We start from the raw sequence: 9,886 nt of genomic DNA, 5'->3' as shown, positions 1-9,886 counted from the left end.
AAAGTAATTAACTTCTGCATATTAATCTTATATCTTGTAACTTTGACATACTCACTTATTAGTTCACAATATAGATGTTGAAGGTAGAGATTACATGATTTGCCACTGGGTTTGTTGTTATAAGAGAAAGAAGTGTCACAGCTTTTGATCTGGGTAAATGCACTCATAGAGAGCCAGAGGGGAGGCTTAGGGAGTTTGATTTGGGAAATTCAATATTGAATTACCCATCACTCATCAAGTGGAGATGCCAGGTAGCCAGCTGAATACACGAATCTGGAGTTCATGGAAGAAATCTGGCTTGGGAACACACATTTGGTATTAATGATCATGTGTATATCTTCTTAGACTATGGGATTGAATGAAAAAACTTAGGTAATAAATGTAGTTATAAAAAAGAATATGTTCATGGACTGAGGCCTGAAACATGTCAAAATTCAAAGGTCTGAAAGATGAGAAGAATTCAGCAGGGAGGTGAAAATGAGTTTCCAAATACGTAAAGGCAGAACCAAAAGAGAGTATGACCCTTAGAGATAAGTGAAGACATTATTTCAATAAAAAGGGTAACCAACTACATCTAGTGCAGCCGATAACTCATTCATACAGGCTCTGAGAAATGACCACTGAATTGGCAACATGGATGTCATCAGTTGTCCTAAGAGCTATTTCACTGGAGCAATAGGGAAATAAATTGCCTGTTTGAAGAGGCCCAAGAAAAAACAAAAATATACAAAATAAGTACAGTTTGCATTAACAACTCTTCAAGAAAGTTTTGCTATAAAGGGAAGTAGACAGGTGGGGTAGATTGATTATTTCTAAAGAAGGAAGATAATTTAGTTTGTATATGTTGATGGAAATCATCTAGTAATTCAATCATGCAAGAGAAAGAGGGGACATTTATAGAGGAACATCTTTGAAAATTAAGACATGGTTGGATCAAGTGCATGATTATAGGTGATTGGCAACAAGGGTAGCACCAACACAAATTCACATAACAGCAGTGAAGGCAGAGCAGACAGTTAGAGGGGCAGTGCAGTAAGCTGACGTTGGTTATGGTCTATGTGAATACATTAAACAAAGGATCTTGTACACATATTCGTAATGTCATTTCCCAAAGACACCTAAAAGGAAATCTAAATTATATTTTATGCTGACAATTGAATTATACAATAATACCTCTGCTTGCATGTGTGAGTTTAAAACCACAATGTGTTACTTAACACTTAGAAATAAGCCATCAATAAAGATATTCACTATTAATTAGGTCATAGTTCAATATGTAAGAAATCTATACAAGTTTATGAAAAAATTAGCTCTAAAGGAATATATACATATATATTTATATACACACATGCAGAGAAAAGAAACCGACCTTGGTTAGTAAAATTATGAAAAAATATCCGCCCTCACAATAGTCAAAGAAACGCAAGTAAAGAAAATGCAAAAAGTGAATCAACAAACAAAATTTAACTCACAATTTCAGGCATTATTAAGATGTGCATTCAAAAACCACTGGACTTTTTTAAGAATTTAATTTAGAAATAAATATGAAAAGTGTTACGTACAATTTTAATTAAAGTAATAGAATACAAACATAGCACAAGGCATTATGACAAGTTTGTTAACAGCTGAGGTGGAATCTCATCCGATTATAAACAAAGATTGTTTAAAGATGAGGGATGAGTGACTATTTTTGTTCCATTTTTTGAATTTTTCAGATTTTATAAAATTAGCATTTTTTAATGATCAGAAAGTAATTAATAAAAGATTCAAAATTTAGTCGTTACATTGATAATACAATATTATGAATTGCAATCTGAACCTCTAATGATAGGGGAATAGTGCCTTATGGTCTGAACAGTTCATGTTTGGTGATACGTCATAAGAATTATTTAAAAATAGGGAAAGAGTCAAAGTATAATTCTAGGAAGTAAAGAGATCGTCTCTGGTATATTACTATGCTCACATTCATGTCAGTTAGTACTGAAGAGAGAGAGACAGAGACAGAGAGAGCAGAAGAGTGTCTTAGTGAAGACAGGAGCCTTGTTTATCTGGTGTATTGTACAGGCTCAATGCCTGGGCCTAGGTTAGTGTCTGGCACAAAGTAGACACCAATATCTATTTGTGAAAAGAATGTATGCATGCAGAGATTAATATATTTAGACTCAAGGAAATATACTAAAATACTACACACATTAATGTTGACTTTGAGTAGTGGAATAATAGGTGGTAGATGAATTTTGGGAAAAATGTTTTACATTTTTATATATATTACCTAACATTTCTATAATAATTATGCAGTATATATTTCATTTCTTATCCTGATCTAAACTACCACAAAGAAAACATCAAATACATGTCAATGTGATTTTAGGCAGATAAAGAAAAGATAAATTGAAGATAACATTTTTATTCTCATCAAAAAATATTTTACTTTTTTGGAAATCATAGTGAAACAGCTGTTCTGATTAAAATTAAATAAAAAATATCCTTAGTTCAGTAGCAACTTCTTATACAATATCACTGTGAAAATCACTGCTGATGGTTAATTATTGTCAGAGTTGAAATTAGTATTCCAGCTACCGACTCTTTAAAGAGACCTTAGTGCCAGAGAAAAGAAGCAGCAGATGTTCAGATGGCTGCAATTTGGTCCTCAGCAAAGGTTATAATCAGGTTCATAATATAAGCCTCGATGAAGAAGCAGTGTCCTCTAGAAGAAAAGTACATTGGGAAAAAACTCATAAAAATGAGCTCAAAATTAGTCTTCATCACTTAGTAATTATGAGTTTGATTCACCCTTAACTGTTGTAAGCCCCAATTGCTTCAACTATATAATAGAGATCATAATAACTGGCTTACTTACTCATTTCAAGTATAGTTTAGAATATTTGCCAGATTTCGAAGAACTTCTCTTGTGTCTCTTTTTTTTTGTCTGGGAATCAGTCACTTACTTTCCCTCCCCCACCCATCAAATCACATACCATCAAAATCACTGCATTTCAATGAAAAAAATAAGATCAACTATGGTGAAACAAGTAGCCTGTATCACAGACATAACTATTAGAAAAATGTTTTGAGATGTGTGTTTATAGATTGCTTTACTTAAAATACAGTTTTTTAAAAGTATACTATAGCACCAAATAAAATATGGCCTTTTTCATATTTTTTACTTAATTTTACTTTAAAGCTGGTGTGGCTAAAAATAGTGTAAGATTATAGATCTTGACATTTCCACATGGCCAGAAAAAGAGCCTCCTGTAGGCTGTAGATTCTGCTGTTTCTGAGTCAACCACCCCTTCATCCAACAGTCTCTCTGGATATTAAGCAATGTGCCCACATTTCTTAAAGAAACTTCTAAAATAGTTTTACAGGCCTCTTCTCCCGTAAGTACTCCTTCCTGCTGATGCTCCATCACACCATCATCCCAGGAGCATCTGAATTTTCTTGAGACTATATGCATCCCTCTTCACTTCCCCTTCTCTTGGTCCTTTAGACCACTATCTTTGTAATCAGTAAACCCCTTATATCCTCAGCTTTTTCTACTTACCTTCCACCTCAGGTTCCCTAAGTGACGATGGTTTTGCTAGTTTTGAAGTGACAAGGGTTATACTTACATATTTTCTGATGTTCCTGGCAAGAGAGAGAATAAACAATCGAGAGGATAGCACACTGGTGCCCTCGGTGAGTGGTCTGGCTTCAGTTAGAGTGAGGAGGCGGAGAGAATCCAGCCCCTTGCACCATGTGACTTACAGCAAGGAGTCTACAACAGGAAGAGGGCCATCACCCTACCATGCTGTCATCCTGACCTTGAACTTCCAGGCACTAGGACTATGAGAAATACATTCATATTGTTTATAAGCCACCGGGTATGCGATGTTTTGTTATAGTAGTTGCCAAGAACTGAGACATGGGGTGAAATGGTCATTTTAGGGAATAGGAAAATGAATTTACAAGGAAAGTAAAGTAGATTAGTCTCTCTTTGTTGAACATCCACTTTTAATTTTTGCTCATAAGTTTCAAGTGAGTATAGTGAGTGTTGTGGTATGCTTCTGTCAGTGCTCAGCTGCTTTAACTGAATTATAATGCAGACAGTTGGGCTCGGCAAAGTTTAGTTTTGCCAGATGTGAGCGACAGAGGAAGAAGGGAACAAGGGAAGTAAGGATACTTGTGATGGAACTGTTATAGTGCTGGTCCACGGAATCTTGTTTGGCTGAAAGATATGAAGTCATATAGGAGATAAAAGATTACTAAAATAGTGAAAACATGGTATGTTCACTGAATTGGGTGTCTTAATGAGGTCAAAGACTTTTGGAGTGGGATCACAAGTGTAAGTAGAACAGCAAGTGACGGTGAATTGTGATAGTTGGGATCAAGGTATAAGGTCATGTCAGGGTCTAGGATACGAACATGTAAGTGCACAGCTGTAGCAGCTTCTCTGTTGTGGTAGTAGGGAATGGAGATGGCAGAGGGGCAGTGCTGGATCATCACAGCAATGATTTCAAGATAGGCCTTATAGCTGTTACTCCTTCCCTCTAAAATTAACTCTAATTGATCACTGCAAGGAGAATGAGGTGTTCAACAAACAAACCAGAGCATATGACCACACCCTCAGCTTACAACTAGTCCCTGTCTCTCCTTGTTCTCAGATAAAGAGCACAATTCTAAATATTTCTGTATTGACCACTCTTCACCTACCTTGCCAGCCTCATCTTCACCAAGTGCCCCTTCCTGGCTTTGCTCTGGACTCGAGCTGTGCTGTGCTCTTAGGATTCTCACTCTAAGAATCAGCTCCCTCGCTTCCTTGAGAGGTCAGCTCAGTTAGCCTTTCCTTGGAAAAACCTTCCCTGACCTTCTGAACTATCATAATACCACTCTCCCTGCCCCGAGAGTTCAGGAAAGCAAATTAAATAATGAACATCGTGTTCCACATTTCAAAAAACTTAAAATGTCACAATGTCCTATTTTAGTGAGGGTATGGGAAAATATGTGTGCTTACACATTGCTGATGAAAATATATATAAGCCCCAGTTCTGGTTTGACATACCATTAAGTGCAGAAAGCACATAAGATACAGGAGCACCATGAAGCAAATTCTGTAATAGTGTTAATATCAATACTAATGAAAGTGTAATTCTGGTATATGTTACTGGAAAACAAAAAGATAGACAGGTAGATAAAAACCACTGTTTCAATGGCGTGTTTTAGTGGTAGCATAATGCATACTCAGGAACTATGCACTTTAAGTATCATGCTATATTAAGGCAATTCACATCATCGTTAGACTGATTTAAAAATTCCCCAAAATGCTTAGAGTAAATATTTTTGTGGATGAGTTTTGGGTAGAGAAACTTCAGATTAGTTTCTGGAAAATGAATTATTTGCGTTGAGTAGAATTAGACCACAGACACTCACTAAAAGCCTAGACCTATTTTCTGGAAATTTCCGTCGACTGAAACTAATTCAGCCACTTACTCCAATGCTATGTTTAGTTGTTCTCTGTCACCATTCAGTTGTTTTCCTCTGGCATATCATGTGTGCTCACCCTCTCAGAGCTGGGCTGTTCCGGGAAATTGCCTGTCAGACTTCTGAACATCTACTGTTCTGGGGGCAATGTGGCTTTTTCCTGTATTAGTGAAGTCGGCAAAGAGATTTTTGCCTTAAAGAGAAAAAATATTTTAACTAAAATATCAAAGTGGTTTTTTTTTCTAGAATAAATAAGCATCATATTAAGGCTTGAAACATAGAAAATTAGAAAACTAGAATGAATACACATTTTGCATCTTAATATTCACCCAGAAAAATAATTGATAAAAGTATAATACTTTTTAAATGGGAAAAACACTAAAATCAGGAAAAACAAAAAACAAACAAAAAAATCAGACCTGACTTTTTTCATTCTAGTCTGGAACCTGAGAACAAGTTTTTTTTTGTTTTGTTTTGTTTTGTTTTCTAGGCTTGGGTGTGGAGACTAAAGAGGAAGAATCATAATGTATTACAGAAAAAGCTTGGGCTTTGTCTTTTATCACCTTGGGGTCAGATACCTATGAACTGTATGTTCCCAGGTAGATCACTACCTGCCTCTAATTCTTTGTTTCCCCTGCATGGAAAGTGGAGATAATGCAAACACTTGTTCTCTATGTTTGCGGGGTAAAATGGGTACAGTGTGTCGACGTATGTGGGAATTCTTTCCAGACTGCCATGTGAGTGAACGTCAGGTTATCATTGTTCTGCCAGTGGGTGAGGTCCTCCACGTCTCCAGAAAAACTGATGCCACAAAGATGTACGAACACTATTCTTGTGGAAGAGGAAATGGAGAGAACACGGCACGCTTCACCAGAGGACATCTCATCAGAATTGTCTGATAGCAATTCTGATTGTAAGGGACTATTTCTCCCAGGCGCTATGAATGAGGAAGAAGAAGCTTGCGCCCGAGTCCCCACCTCTGAGAACTACTCCATCTGGTTAGGCCAACACAGAAGAAGGGAGAGATTAAAAGTGTTTGCAAAAGAGAGGTCAGGCAAAATCTATAATATTGATCTCTTGTGGGAAGTATCATGTTTTTAATTTGCATAAAGTGCAATGTTTTCATTACAACTCCTCCATTTTAGAATATGGATAAATAAGTGGTAAACAAGTGTGAAAATTCAATGATTCCAGAGAAAGTATTCAAAATACACAAATGACGAGAATTTATCCTGGAGCCCATCCAAGCAGAATCTACCAGTCATCATCTTTATTTTTAGGTATTAGCCATAAAATAGCCATGGCTATTTGCTTTATGCAGTAAAGGAATCTTACAAGTATTATCTACCCTTGAGGTTGAAACTTAGCAAGACACTGATTAAAGGCTTAGGGATAATTCAAGGGACAACATTCTTTGGATTGGTTCGGAAGCATTTAAATTTAACGCTCTGGGATGCCTGTCATTATTTATTAGAGATAGAGAAACAGAAAATACTAAGTAGAACAAAAATAATGAAGGACAACAGAGAAGGGAAATAATGAGCACTGTATACCTGTCTGTAAGAAAAGGCCAAATTCAAATCATCCTCTCGATTTCCGTAGCACTCTTTTCCTATCCTGTTACTCATAGGGATAAAATGAATACTGAGTTCCATTACAAGTGGGTTATAAATGAGCTCAATATAGATGTGGTAAAATGCATATTAACCCCAAAGCATATAATTGCCTTCCATATCATGCAGTGATAATAGCAATAGGAAGGGAAATTTTCAAAAATTCTTTCATTTTATGCTAACGCAATGCAAGTAACTATGACAACATTTCCTGACAGTCTTAATTTAAATAGTACATTCTGAAAAAATTCCAAATTGACTCCATAAAGGAAATGGATTCGTCGATGTCTACATAAATCTAATTTAAAGAAATGCTTCATACGATAATGGAAAGGTTTTATCCAAATTATAATAAAATACATTTTAGTTTTGTGTTCAACCTTGGCAATGAGTTATTTACTTTCAAATGTATTTATTCATCATGATTCTTAGGTAGCAATCAAAGGACGTCTATCATTTTTCTACTCACTAGAACGTATGCAATGATGGTATGCCTCTAGGACATAAAATTTTAGTATATTAAAAATAAAAGCAGTGGGCTTCCCTGGTTGCACAGTGGTTGAGAGTCCGAGTGCTGATGCAGGGGACACGGGTTCGTGTCCTGGTCCGGGAAGATCCCACATGCCACGGAGCGGCTGGGCACATGAGCCATGGCCGCTGAGCCTGCGCGTCTGGAGCCTGTGCTCCGCAACGGGATAGGCCACAACAGTGAGAGGCCCGAGTACCGAAAAAAAAAAAAAAAAAAAAAGCAGTGACCAAATTCACAATAGTTTTGAAATGAGAATTCTAAGTAACTCAAATAGCCAGTTACTGCTGACACTGCAGTGTCCTAATTCCCTATGTCCACAAAGAAAGGCACTATGGAGCTATGCATTTACACAGAAGATATTTTCACAAATTCATATATATATATATATATATATAAAATTTTTTAGACACAAAAGTAAATATTTAGAATGAGAGAAAAAATCACAAGAAATTAAATATTTTAAAAAACTGATAAATACCATAAACATCACAAAATCTAGAAACATTACATAATAGTTTAATTATTTGCCTGACACACTTCACATTATATTTTTCCATTTCATTTTTGAGCTATGTAAGAATATGTTTATAAAATGTAATTTATAACATTTTCTATAGAGAGAATAGATAATTCAGTATTTCTTTTAGCATGATTGATCCACATTTCTTTTCTAAGCAACTTTTAAAATATAGAAGACTTTTAGATTTACAGAAGTTGTGAAGGTAGTAAAGAGTTCCTGTATACCCCTCACTCATTTTCTGCTATTGTGTATTTGTTACAACAAATGAATCAATTTTGAAACATCTTTTTAAAAATTTTTATTGGAGTATAGTTGATTTACAATGTTGTGTTAGTTTCATGTGTACGGCAAGGTGAATCAGTTATACATATACATGTATCCACTCTTTTAAAAATTCTTTATCTGTGTATATGTTATATATTTTGGCTCCAAATTCACACAGGTTCTCTCATCCTATTGGGCTGGACTCAGGCATAAGCTCATTTTGACTATTTCAAATAAAGAGATTATATTTGAGTCAGACACTTTTGGTCTCCTTTCTTGTTCTTCTTTGTCCTTACAAGCCAGAGGCAAATTATTAGGCTGAATCTCATCACAATAAAATAGGAAGAGCACAAATGAGAGATAACTTTCCTAAGCGCATTTAATTTTAATACTTTCTTTCAGAATTACAACGGCTACTGCTGACACCACCCTATCATCGATGAGTCTGTCTAGTATGTCTTTGTATAATATGTCAGCGTTCTGTTTTTTGGAAGAGAGAAGTGGCGAGCAACGTCCTTGAATTTCTCTTGACAGTTATAATATTTCACTAAAAATATGGATGACTGCACCTTGTGGACTAATATTTAAAATAATGTTTTATTTTAAATCCTTATGTATATTACAGCATCTTTAATCAGAGACTAGGTGTATAAAAAGAGTAAATATGAGAAATGTGACAACAGATCATTCCAAAGAATAGTATGAGTGTTAATCAAATGAAGGAATGAAAGGATAGATTATCTTCTGCTGGGTCCAGCTAAGTTCTTCAGACTCTCTCAGGCCTATACTAGGTGGCTAATCAAGAGGGAAGGAAAAAGAAATTCTGAAATGTCTACCTCCTTATTTCATACATATTGGCCCACGCTTCCTGATGGCAACTAAAGAAACTTAAACCCTGTCATCAGACGCAACTATTTTCAGAGCTTAGTAAAAATGGTCTTGAATGGAACAACTACTCTATTTGAGGAAAGTTGATTCATTTCATTTCATTCACTTCATTTCAATGGTGTTTACTTCACTTGCTTTAATCAATCCCACGATTTAGGGACAGTTATCAAAAACACTGTCATTTCTTTCAAGGTTTCACAAAACTTAAAAACAACACAAACTTTCATAGCAATACTGTATAAATAAAACATAAACATTTTTAAATATGTGTATTTCACATAAAGTAGCTTATGCTACTCTCATAGTACTATGTTCAAGGGCCCATTAGGCAATTACGTTATAAGCGTGTATCAATAGAATCATTTTTATTGTTTTCTATAGTATGTGACACATTTTTTTATATTACAGTGAGATCTAAATGTGTTATGATTCTTTAAAACTGTTTTTTACAATATTCCACATTTTCAAGGAAACTCTCAAGAGAGTTCATAGAACTCTGATTCTTTGTGGAAGTTGATTGGTGCTTTAGCACCAAAAGCAAGATCATTTATCATATTCCATAAAATGTGCTGCCTCCATCATGTATTTAATTTGGTTTAAAAAAAATCCAAC

General features: G+C 35.3%; 1 pseudogene; it reads left to right on the top strand.

The window, feature by feature from the left end:
- The first annotated feature begins 6,306 nt into the window (after positions 1–6,306).
- The window catches only part of LOC111178991 (ATP-dependent RNA helicase DDX39A pseudogene), a 68,185-nt pseudogene continuing 64,605 nt past the window's right edge, over positions 6,307–9,886 (top strand).

The sequence above is a fragment of the Delphinapterus leucas genome, chromosome 5, assembly GCF_059928025.1.
Source record: "Delphinapterus leucas isolate spDelLeu-1000000601 "Yukka" chromosome 5, BTC_Dleu_Yukka2, whole genome shotgun sequence".
Classification (NCBI taxonomy): Eukaryota; Metazoa; Chordata; class Mammalia; order Artiodactyla; family Monodontidae; genus Delphinapterus; species Delphinapterus leucas.
The sequence above is the reverse complement of the archived record's forward strand: the minus strand, read 5'-3'. Positions and strand labels throughout refer to the sequence as shown.